The sequence below is a fragment of the Apium graveolens genome, chromosome 4, assembly GCF_009905375.1.
Source record: "Apium graveolens cultivar Ventura chromosome 4, ASM990537v1, whole genome shotgun sequence".
Taxonomy (NCBI): Eukaryota; Viridiplantae; Streptophyta; class Magnoliopsida; order Apiales; family Apiaceae; genus Apium; species Apium graveolens.
The window spans coordinates 250,888,646-250,896,882 of NC_133650.1; positions in this window are offsets into that span (position 1 = coordinate 250,888,646).

The window sequence follows — 8,237 nt, forward strand, 5'->3', positions numbered from 1 at the left end:
ACGAGATACTTCATTAAGACCTGATATATATATACACCTATATATATATACATTTCATACACTCCTTGAAAACCTCTGTTATGAAAATTATAAACAGAGTTGCAATATCCAATGAATTTTGGAAAGGAGAAAACCTTGGCATAAACCTGATATCTTGCTGATCAGGAAAAGATACCAATAAGTAACCTTTTCTACTAGTAGATGGACGAATTCCCCACTGGTCATCACCCTGGCCGCAATAGGACCTTATGCTGGACTGCCACTCAGCCACTTACGCATTTGATGGACTCCCACTGAGCCACTTACACTTTCATGGACGCCCACTGAGCCCATGTTGCTTATGCCGACTCAAATAGATGGACTTACTTCCCGAATGTTGGGTAAGTAATCAATTCATTTATCAAAACAGCAACCTCGTTGCGAATATAAAATACACCACAGAGCCGGATCCTTTAGATTTTTGAACGAGTATTCAAGTCCCCTTCAAAAGGAAGATCTTAAATTTGAAAACGAGTTTTGGGATCCGCTCTAAACTTTAAAAGTCAATTTGAAGACTCGAAAACATTTTTAAGAATGTTTGGAGTACTGCTGATCTATTAAAATAAATCAGTCCCAATATATTAGAAAATATCTGAATATTATTATTTAAATAATAATATTCCCAAAAAGGATAATCTCTATAAAATAATCGAAGTAGAAGTGTTAAACTCATACTTGAAATGGGTATTAAATAACCAAAGATATACTTATACGAAAGTACTATCTTTATTTGAATAATCAAAAATAAGTTTGATTATCGAAACATTATTCTTTAATAAAATAAAGAATATTATTTAGTAAATAAGGAGTCATAAGTCCTCGAATGAATATTCAAAATAATATTCATTAATAAAATAAACGGGGTCATAAGCCCTCGAATGAATATTCAAAATAATATTCATTAATAAAATAAACGGAGTCATAAGCCCTCGAATGAATATTCAAAATAATATTCATTAATAAAATAAACGGAGTCATAATCCCCGAATGAATATTCGAAATAATATTCATTAATAAAATAAACGGAGTCATAATCCCCGAATGAATATTCGAAATAATATTCATTAAATAATATAAACTGAGTCATAAGTCCTCGAATGAATATTCAAGTAATATTCATTAAATAAAGTAAAGTTATCGAATAAACCTTATTCGATTAATAGTTTTGAAAACTATATCAATATATATATAACTATATATATATCATATACCCGGGAACATCTACTCCCGGTTTTAGAAAAGGGTTCACCTTTGGGTCCCCTATCCTCAGGGTATACGCAACTACTGCTTATCTCTAGCATAGGTATTATGCAACTAATAAGCATTTGTACCAACAGATATATAAATCAAGAATACGAAATAGGCATGCATATATACCATATCACATGCTACAATATATCGCAAGAATTTGCTAATAACAAACATGCATTTACACATATACATCACAACAACAGTTATACGGGTAGAAAACTTGCCTGAGTGCTCCCGGATAGACTTAAGCTTAGAGTGGGTCCGATAACCTATGAACAACAACATAAGTCGTAATTAAACCCCGGTCGCTTAAGAAACTACACTTTAACCATTTAGAGTCCTAACGTTCGCTTTCGCGCTTAACGATTTACTTAAGTCGCTCGAGTACCCTCGGCTCCACCATTTTTAATAAATTAGCCATTAAGGGTTTTAAGGCGATTCTTTCGCGAGTACCTTACCAACTCCAAAACTTCACAAAACAAACTAATCTCTACATTCACAACAAGAAAGCCTCCCATGAATTAAAATCAACAAAACTAAACCTAATTACTCAAATAAAGTTAGGGTTTGGAGGGGTTATACCTTCCTTGGAGAGTGGAGAATCAAGAGAATGTCTTGGAATCACCCTTAAAGTCCTTATCCAAGCTTAAACTAAACAAAACTTCAAGAACAAAAATTTTAGTTCTTGAAAAATACTATTCACCATCTTCTTCCATGATTTTTAGGAAGAGATTGTGAAGGATTTAGGAGCTCAAACTTATAGGATATCTATAACTATGCATAAGGAGTCTTAGATAAATACCTTGCAATTTAACAAAGCTTGGAACTAGGTTTTTGATTTTTCTTTCTTTGGAAAAGAAGAAAAGCCGTGAGCAAAGATGAAGAATGGTGAAAAAATTGTGTTTTTGGTGAAAATGAAGTGTTGGCTTGGTTGGTTGACCTTTTGATTTGTTTGGTTACCTTTTTACCATGGTAATTTTTGTGTGGCTCACAATCATCCAACAACACACTTGCTTGGTCATGCTTATGTCACCATGTGATGTCACCCTCCCTCCTTTGTCCTCTTCTCATTGGTTTGATGACATCATCCCCACTAATCTCTTTGATTAGCTTTTAATTATTTGGCTAATGACCGCTGATCTGTTATACGGTTCGCTTAACTTTCGTTTTCGTTTATCGTTTGAGGGATCATACCCGGGATCTTATTACCTAGGTTTCCTTAACCTTTCTCAAAACATTATATTCCTTTTTATGATCCCCTCTTAAAATCCTTGAATTTAAATCCTATTTATCCTGTTACCTTATACTCACTTCAATCTGTATCTGGTGGATTTTCTAGAAAAATCAAAGTGTTCGCAATTGGATTCTGACGATCTTTACATACACTTATATACCATATAGGGTACTAATAAGATCTCAGAATAACAATAGAAGAACCCCTACATAGTGTGGCATGAAAAGTTTTCTTATTCAGCATAATCTGCAAAATCACTATTCATAAGGGTTTCAAAAATTTCCAAAAATTGGGGTTATTACAGTGATTCTCAATATGCAGTCACTCCTGGTACAATACGTAAGGCTCTACATCTCCCAGAAGGATGTACCTTTTCAATTCTAGAGGAATCAGCTCTTCAGGAGTTTATGGCCAGTTTGGGGTATGAACATAGTTTGGCAAAGCTTGGGCAGTTGAAACGGGCTCATATCAGAAGGGAATGGAGCTTCTTCTTCGACTGCATCACTAAAGCTTTTGGGAACAAGTGTTCGAATTTTGATGCCATCCCCATAATGAGTCAGCACATCGGGTATGCCATTATAAACCAAACTCATTTTGATTTTGCAACGGCTATAATTGGTTTTATTGGGGATAGGATGACAGAGGATAGGAATGTTGTCTACTTTACTAGATTCTGTCAACTTATATATACTTTTTGTACTGATGAACCTCAACTAACCAGTACCTCAACTCCACCTTTTAAAGTTGCAAAATAATACTTTAATGACCTGGTACATGCTGACACTAAGAAACCAGTGGTTAGACCTTTACAGATTCCTCAGTCTGTAAAACAGATCTTAGTAAATGCTGATCCTGATACTTATAAATCTGTTTATCCTGATGTCCACCCAACAACAACCTCCCACACACCACAACAACCATCAGCACCTACTACCCATACTACTCAACCTACACTAAGGCAATATCTTAGATCATATCTCTCAAATTCACAGACAGTTCAACCTTCATCCTCAGAATCTCCTGTGAAGCCTTCATCTTCCAAGCCTAAGAGGAAAAAGACTGTTCCTCAAACACCTCAGAAGAGAAGGAGGATTGTTTTGAGAGATGAATATGACCGTGAGGAACAGGTTTCTACATCAGAACCTGTTGTCAAAGAAGCTGAGAAAGTGACTTCTCAGACAGATTCTGGAATTGGGGGATCTAGGCTTCTCAAGAGGCTTAGAAGAATGATTGTTCCTGAAACTCCCAAGGAATCCATATCTACAAAGAGATACAAGAAACAGAGGGCAAAAAGGCCAGTTTCAGATGATGAAGAAGCAGCAGCTAAGGAAGGAGATCAGGAATCTCTGATCTCATAAGAACCAGAATCTGCTAAAGCCGCTAATTCTCCATCAACTCCATCTCAGGAAGCTGTTACTGAAAAGGCCAACACACCATCTGTGTCTCCTGTTCAAAAGTCTGTATCTCCTGTTAATACAAGCACAAGTGCTGATATAGATATTCAGACCTTGGTTGTGCCTGAAGTACTTTACTTAGAAGCTCCAACAGCAACTAATCCATCAACAACACCTGTTACTGATGCTGCTCAAACTCCAGAATTATCTACTACACCTTCTCTGCATCTAGATGTTGCTGATCAGAATATAGGTGAGCATCAGGATATGGCTGTTTATCAGAACTTGGATCCAGATCAGCACTTAGAAGATGATGTTGAAGCCTCAATTGCTTCGCATACTGTTGTTTTGTCAGAAGATGCTGATTCTGTAAGTTCTGATGCTGCAAATGCTGGAGATACTGGTGATGCTGCTCTACAAGCAGATACTGATGAAGCAGGTCCTTCAGGACATGCCCCTCAACAACCAGTTCTTAAATCTGAACTTGTTAAGAAGTTTGTTACCAGAGAAGCACCAGTGCCTTGGAGTGAAACTCCTGCTGGTCAGGAGTGGACTAAGGAATGGAACTCAATTACTTGTGTTCCATCTGCAAAGAATCTGGCTGAGCACTTGACAAAAGCTGATGAGATATTAAATACTGATGATTTCAAAACACAGCTTAGAGTCACTGCATTGAGTACTAAACATCTTCAAGGTCTCCATTCAACTACTCATGCAGAGCTACACAAGATTCAGGAAGAATTCATCAAACAGGAACAAGTTCAAAAGATTGATAAGAAAAAGTTCTTCCAACCTACCTTTGACAGGATTGCTTATATTGAGAAGACTCAAGAGACACAACAAGCTCTGATTAATGATATTCTGAAAAATCAAGCTTCCCAGCAATCTCAACTTACTGAAATCCAAGCCTCTGTGGAATTGTTTGTCTCTCTTCAACTACCTGCTGATGCCAAAAAGGGGGAGAAAGTAATTAAGTCCAAGTGCAAGACTGACAAGACACTCAAAGGGAAGGATGATGAAAAGGATGATCAAGGAAACCCTGGAATGGCTAGAGGTCATAGTCAAGGTAGAGGTTTCTTATCAAGAAAAGCTGAAATCATAAGTCACAGGACAAGTTCTGATGCTGGAAAAAGAATTAGTTATGCTACTGGTAAAAGGATAAGTTCTGATGAACTTTTAGATCTTGATGAAGAAATGTCAAGACAGTTATTTCTTCAGGAAAATCCAGGAATGGACTTGGAGAGTTTAATGGAAGAAGAAGCCAGACTTAAATCAGAAAAAGTCACATCTAAATCTGAAGCTTATGGTAAAAAGACACTTCCAAAACTCAAAGGCATTGTGATAAAAGAAAGGACAAATACTGAAGCAATATTGGCTAAATCACAACCGCGGATAGATCCAAGATCCAAGGGTAAAGAAAAAGTTGGTGAACCTATCAAGGTTTATGTGCCTCCTGAGAATAAAGAAATCACTGATGAAAAGGATGATCTTGCTCTGACTTCAAGAAAAGTTTCTAAAACAACCTCTGACATAGCTCAAGTTGTTCAGAGTCAAGAGACTGTAAGTTCTGATATTTTGAAGAAGTAAGTAACCTCTGACATGGCTCAAGTTAACTTGATATCAGAAGACAGACCAAAGACACTCCTACCAGGATTCACTAAAGCAAAACATACTCAACCTTTGAAGACTGCTGCAAGTGGTTTTGAAGCAAGAGTAGTTACAGGAAAGGAAGCAAGAGATAAAACTGGATTGGGAAGTGCTGATGAAAGAAGAATACAGAACACTACCAATGATTCAACTTCCTTGAGTGAACCAGCTATTGGAGCAACTCTTGAGAGATTGAATCAACTGGAATCTGTACAAATGATTTACCATACCTACTTGAAAGAACACATCTTGTTGTACTTCATGACAGATGGTAGGGTTTATCATCTAAGGCAAAATGCCATTCCTTTGAAGTATTTTGAAGAATTGGAGCATGTACTATTCTTACTTCAAGTGGATGACAGATTGACAGGAAGTGCTGCAAACTATTTGAAGGATCAAATTCTGAGACAGAAGAGACTTTATTCTGTTAAGTCTTATAGCACATATGTTCCAAAGTACAGAGATCACAAGGGTGATATAGTTGAAATGAAACCCAACACTGCTCAAATTATAACTACCTTTCTGGGTTACAGGGCTGTAGAATTCAATCTTGAGTCTGATAAGGCATATTTGATCAGACTGGATCAGGATATAAGAAAAGCAAAGATTAGTGATCTCAGGGCTGCAATCTTTCAAATTGGTGAAGATACTGCAGAGCTTAAAGATGCTAAAAGGAGGATGATTGATGAACTCAGATATGCTGAGAGATGTTTGTTGAAGAACTATCTCAGAACAACTCCTAACATCAGAGAGATCAGAAGATGAAGCCAAGTCAAGATCTACAACTGCTTAAATTCTGATATTTGTACAGACTGAAGTTTTTATCAGAAGTTAAAGATTGGTAAAGCTTTAAGGACTGTAAGTTGTAGTTATCTAGTCTAATTCTCATGCATTTGTACTTAATGTTTTTGACATCATCAAATATCTGTTAAACTTGTATATTTTGCTAATTTACAAGTTGGGGGAGATTGTTAGATATATTTGATAATGTCATGGCTAATATGATTTATGTTTAGTTTTTAGATCTTACTTAAACATGATAAGTCAGTACTTACTGGAAGTCAGCACTTAAGGATATCAGTACTTATATTATCAGGAGATAATCATCAGAAAATGGATATCAGAACTTAAGTGCTGAAGTATGTTCAGATAAGGATAATAGCTGATTAAAGGAATGAAAATCGAGATAAACATAAGAAGAGATATGCATGAAGAAGGAATTCTATGAAGAATAGAATACTTGGAAGAAAAGATATCTGTTTGATATATTTTAGGAAGCAGAATTATATTCCATATCAATTAGCGATTATCTTGTAACTGTGTAGTATATAAACACAAACATAGGGTTTACACTATAAGTGTTATCATATTCGAGAAGATCATTCATTGTAACCCAAGCAGCTCTCGTGATAATTATTCATCACTGAGAGGTAACAGTTCCATACTGTAACAGAGTTTATTGTTTCAATAAAGTTTGTTTTCTGTTACTTGAAATAATAAAAGTTTGATTTGATTGTATTTATACATTGTATTCACCCCCTCTACAGTGTGTGTGACCTAACCTGTATATTCAAAATAATATTCATTAATAAAATAAACGGAGTCATAAGTCCTCGAATGAATATTCAAAATAATATTCATTTAATAAATTAAGCGGAGTCATAAGTCCTCGAATGAATATTCAAAATAATATTCATTTAATAAATTAAGCGGAGTCATAAGTCCTCGAATGAATATTCAAAATAATATTCATTTAATAAAATAAAGTTATCGAATAAACCTTATTCGATTAATAGTCTTGAAAACTATTCATATATATATAAATATATATATTATACTCGGGAACATCGACTCCCGGTTTTATAAAAATATTCACCTTTGGGTCCCCTATACTAAGGGTATACGCAAATACCGCTTATCTCTAGCATAGGTATTATCAACTAAATCAACAGATATATGTATCAAGATTACGAAACAGGCATGCATATATACCATATCACATGCTACAATATATCGCAAGAATTTGCTAATTAACCATCATGCATCTATCACAAGATAATGCATATACAAATGTATACATCACAACAACAATATAACGGGTAGAAAACTTGCCTGAGCGACTGGGGGTGGTAAAAGTCCTGGGATGAGTCTGGTAACCTATAAACCACATATAAGTTGGAATTAAACCAAAGTCGCTTAAGAATCTATACTTTCACCAATTAGACTCTAACGCTCGCTTTGCGCTTAATGATTCTCTTAAGTCGCTCGAGTACCCCTGGCTCCACCATTTTTAATAAATTAACCAATAAGAGTTTTTAAGGCGATTCTTTCGCGGGTGCCTTACCAACTGCCTAATACACTTTACATAAATTTTTCATACTCCAGTTAGTCATTTAAGGTCTTTAACCAATGTTTCAAAGTAAGGCGAGGGGCAATGGTTCGTTCGCGAAATGTCGTTACTTAAAACGGTCGTTTCTCCTAAACCGTACATCGGATTCAAACGAACCACATATCAAAACGAAGCCCGTAACATGAACTATCTAATCATGGCAATGGTCAAAACCTAACAGTGAGTTCTAGGGTCCTGATGTTAAGAGCAAAAACAATCTAAAGTAAATCGGACATTACGACGGCTATGTTTACGCAATTTTCCAAATTTTTACCATTCCAAA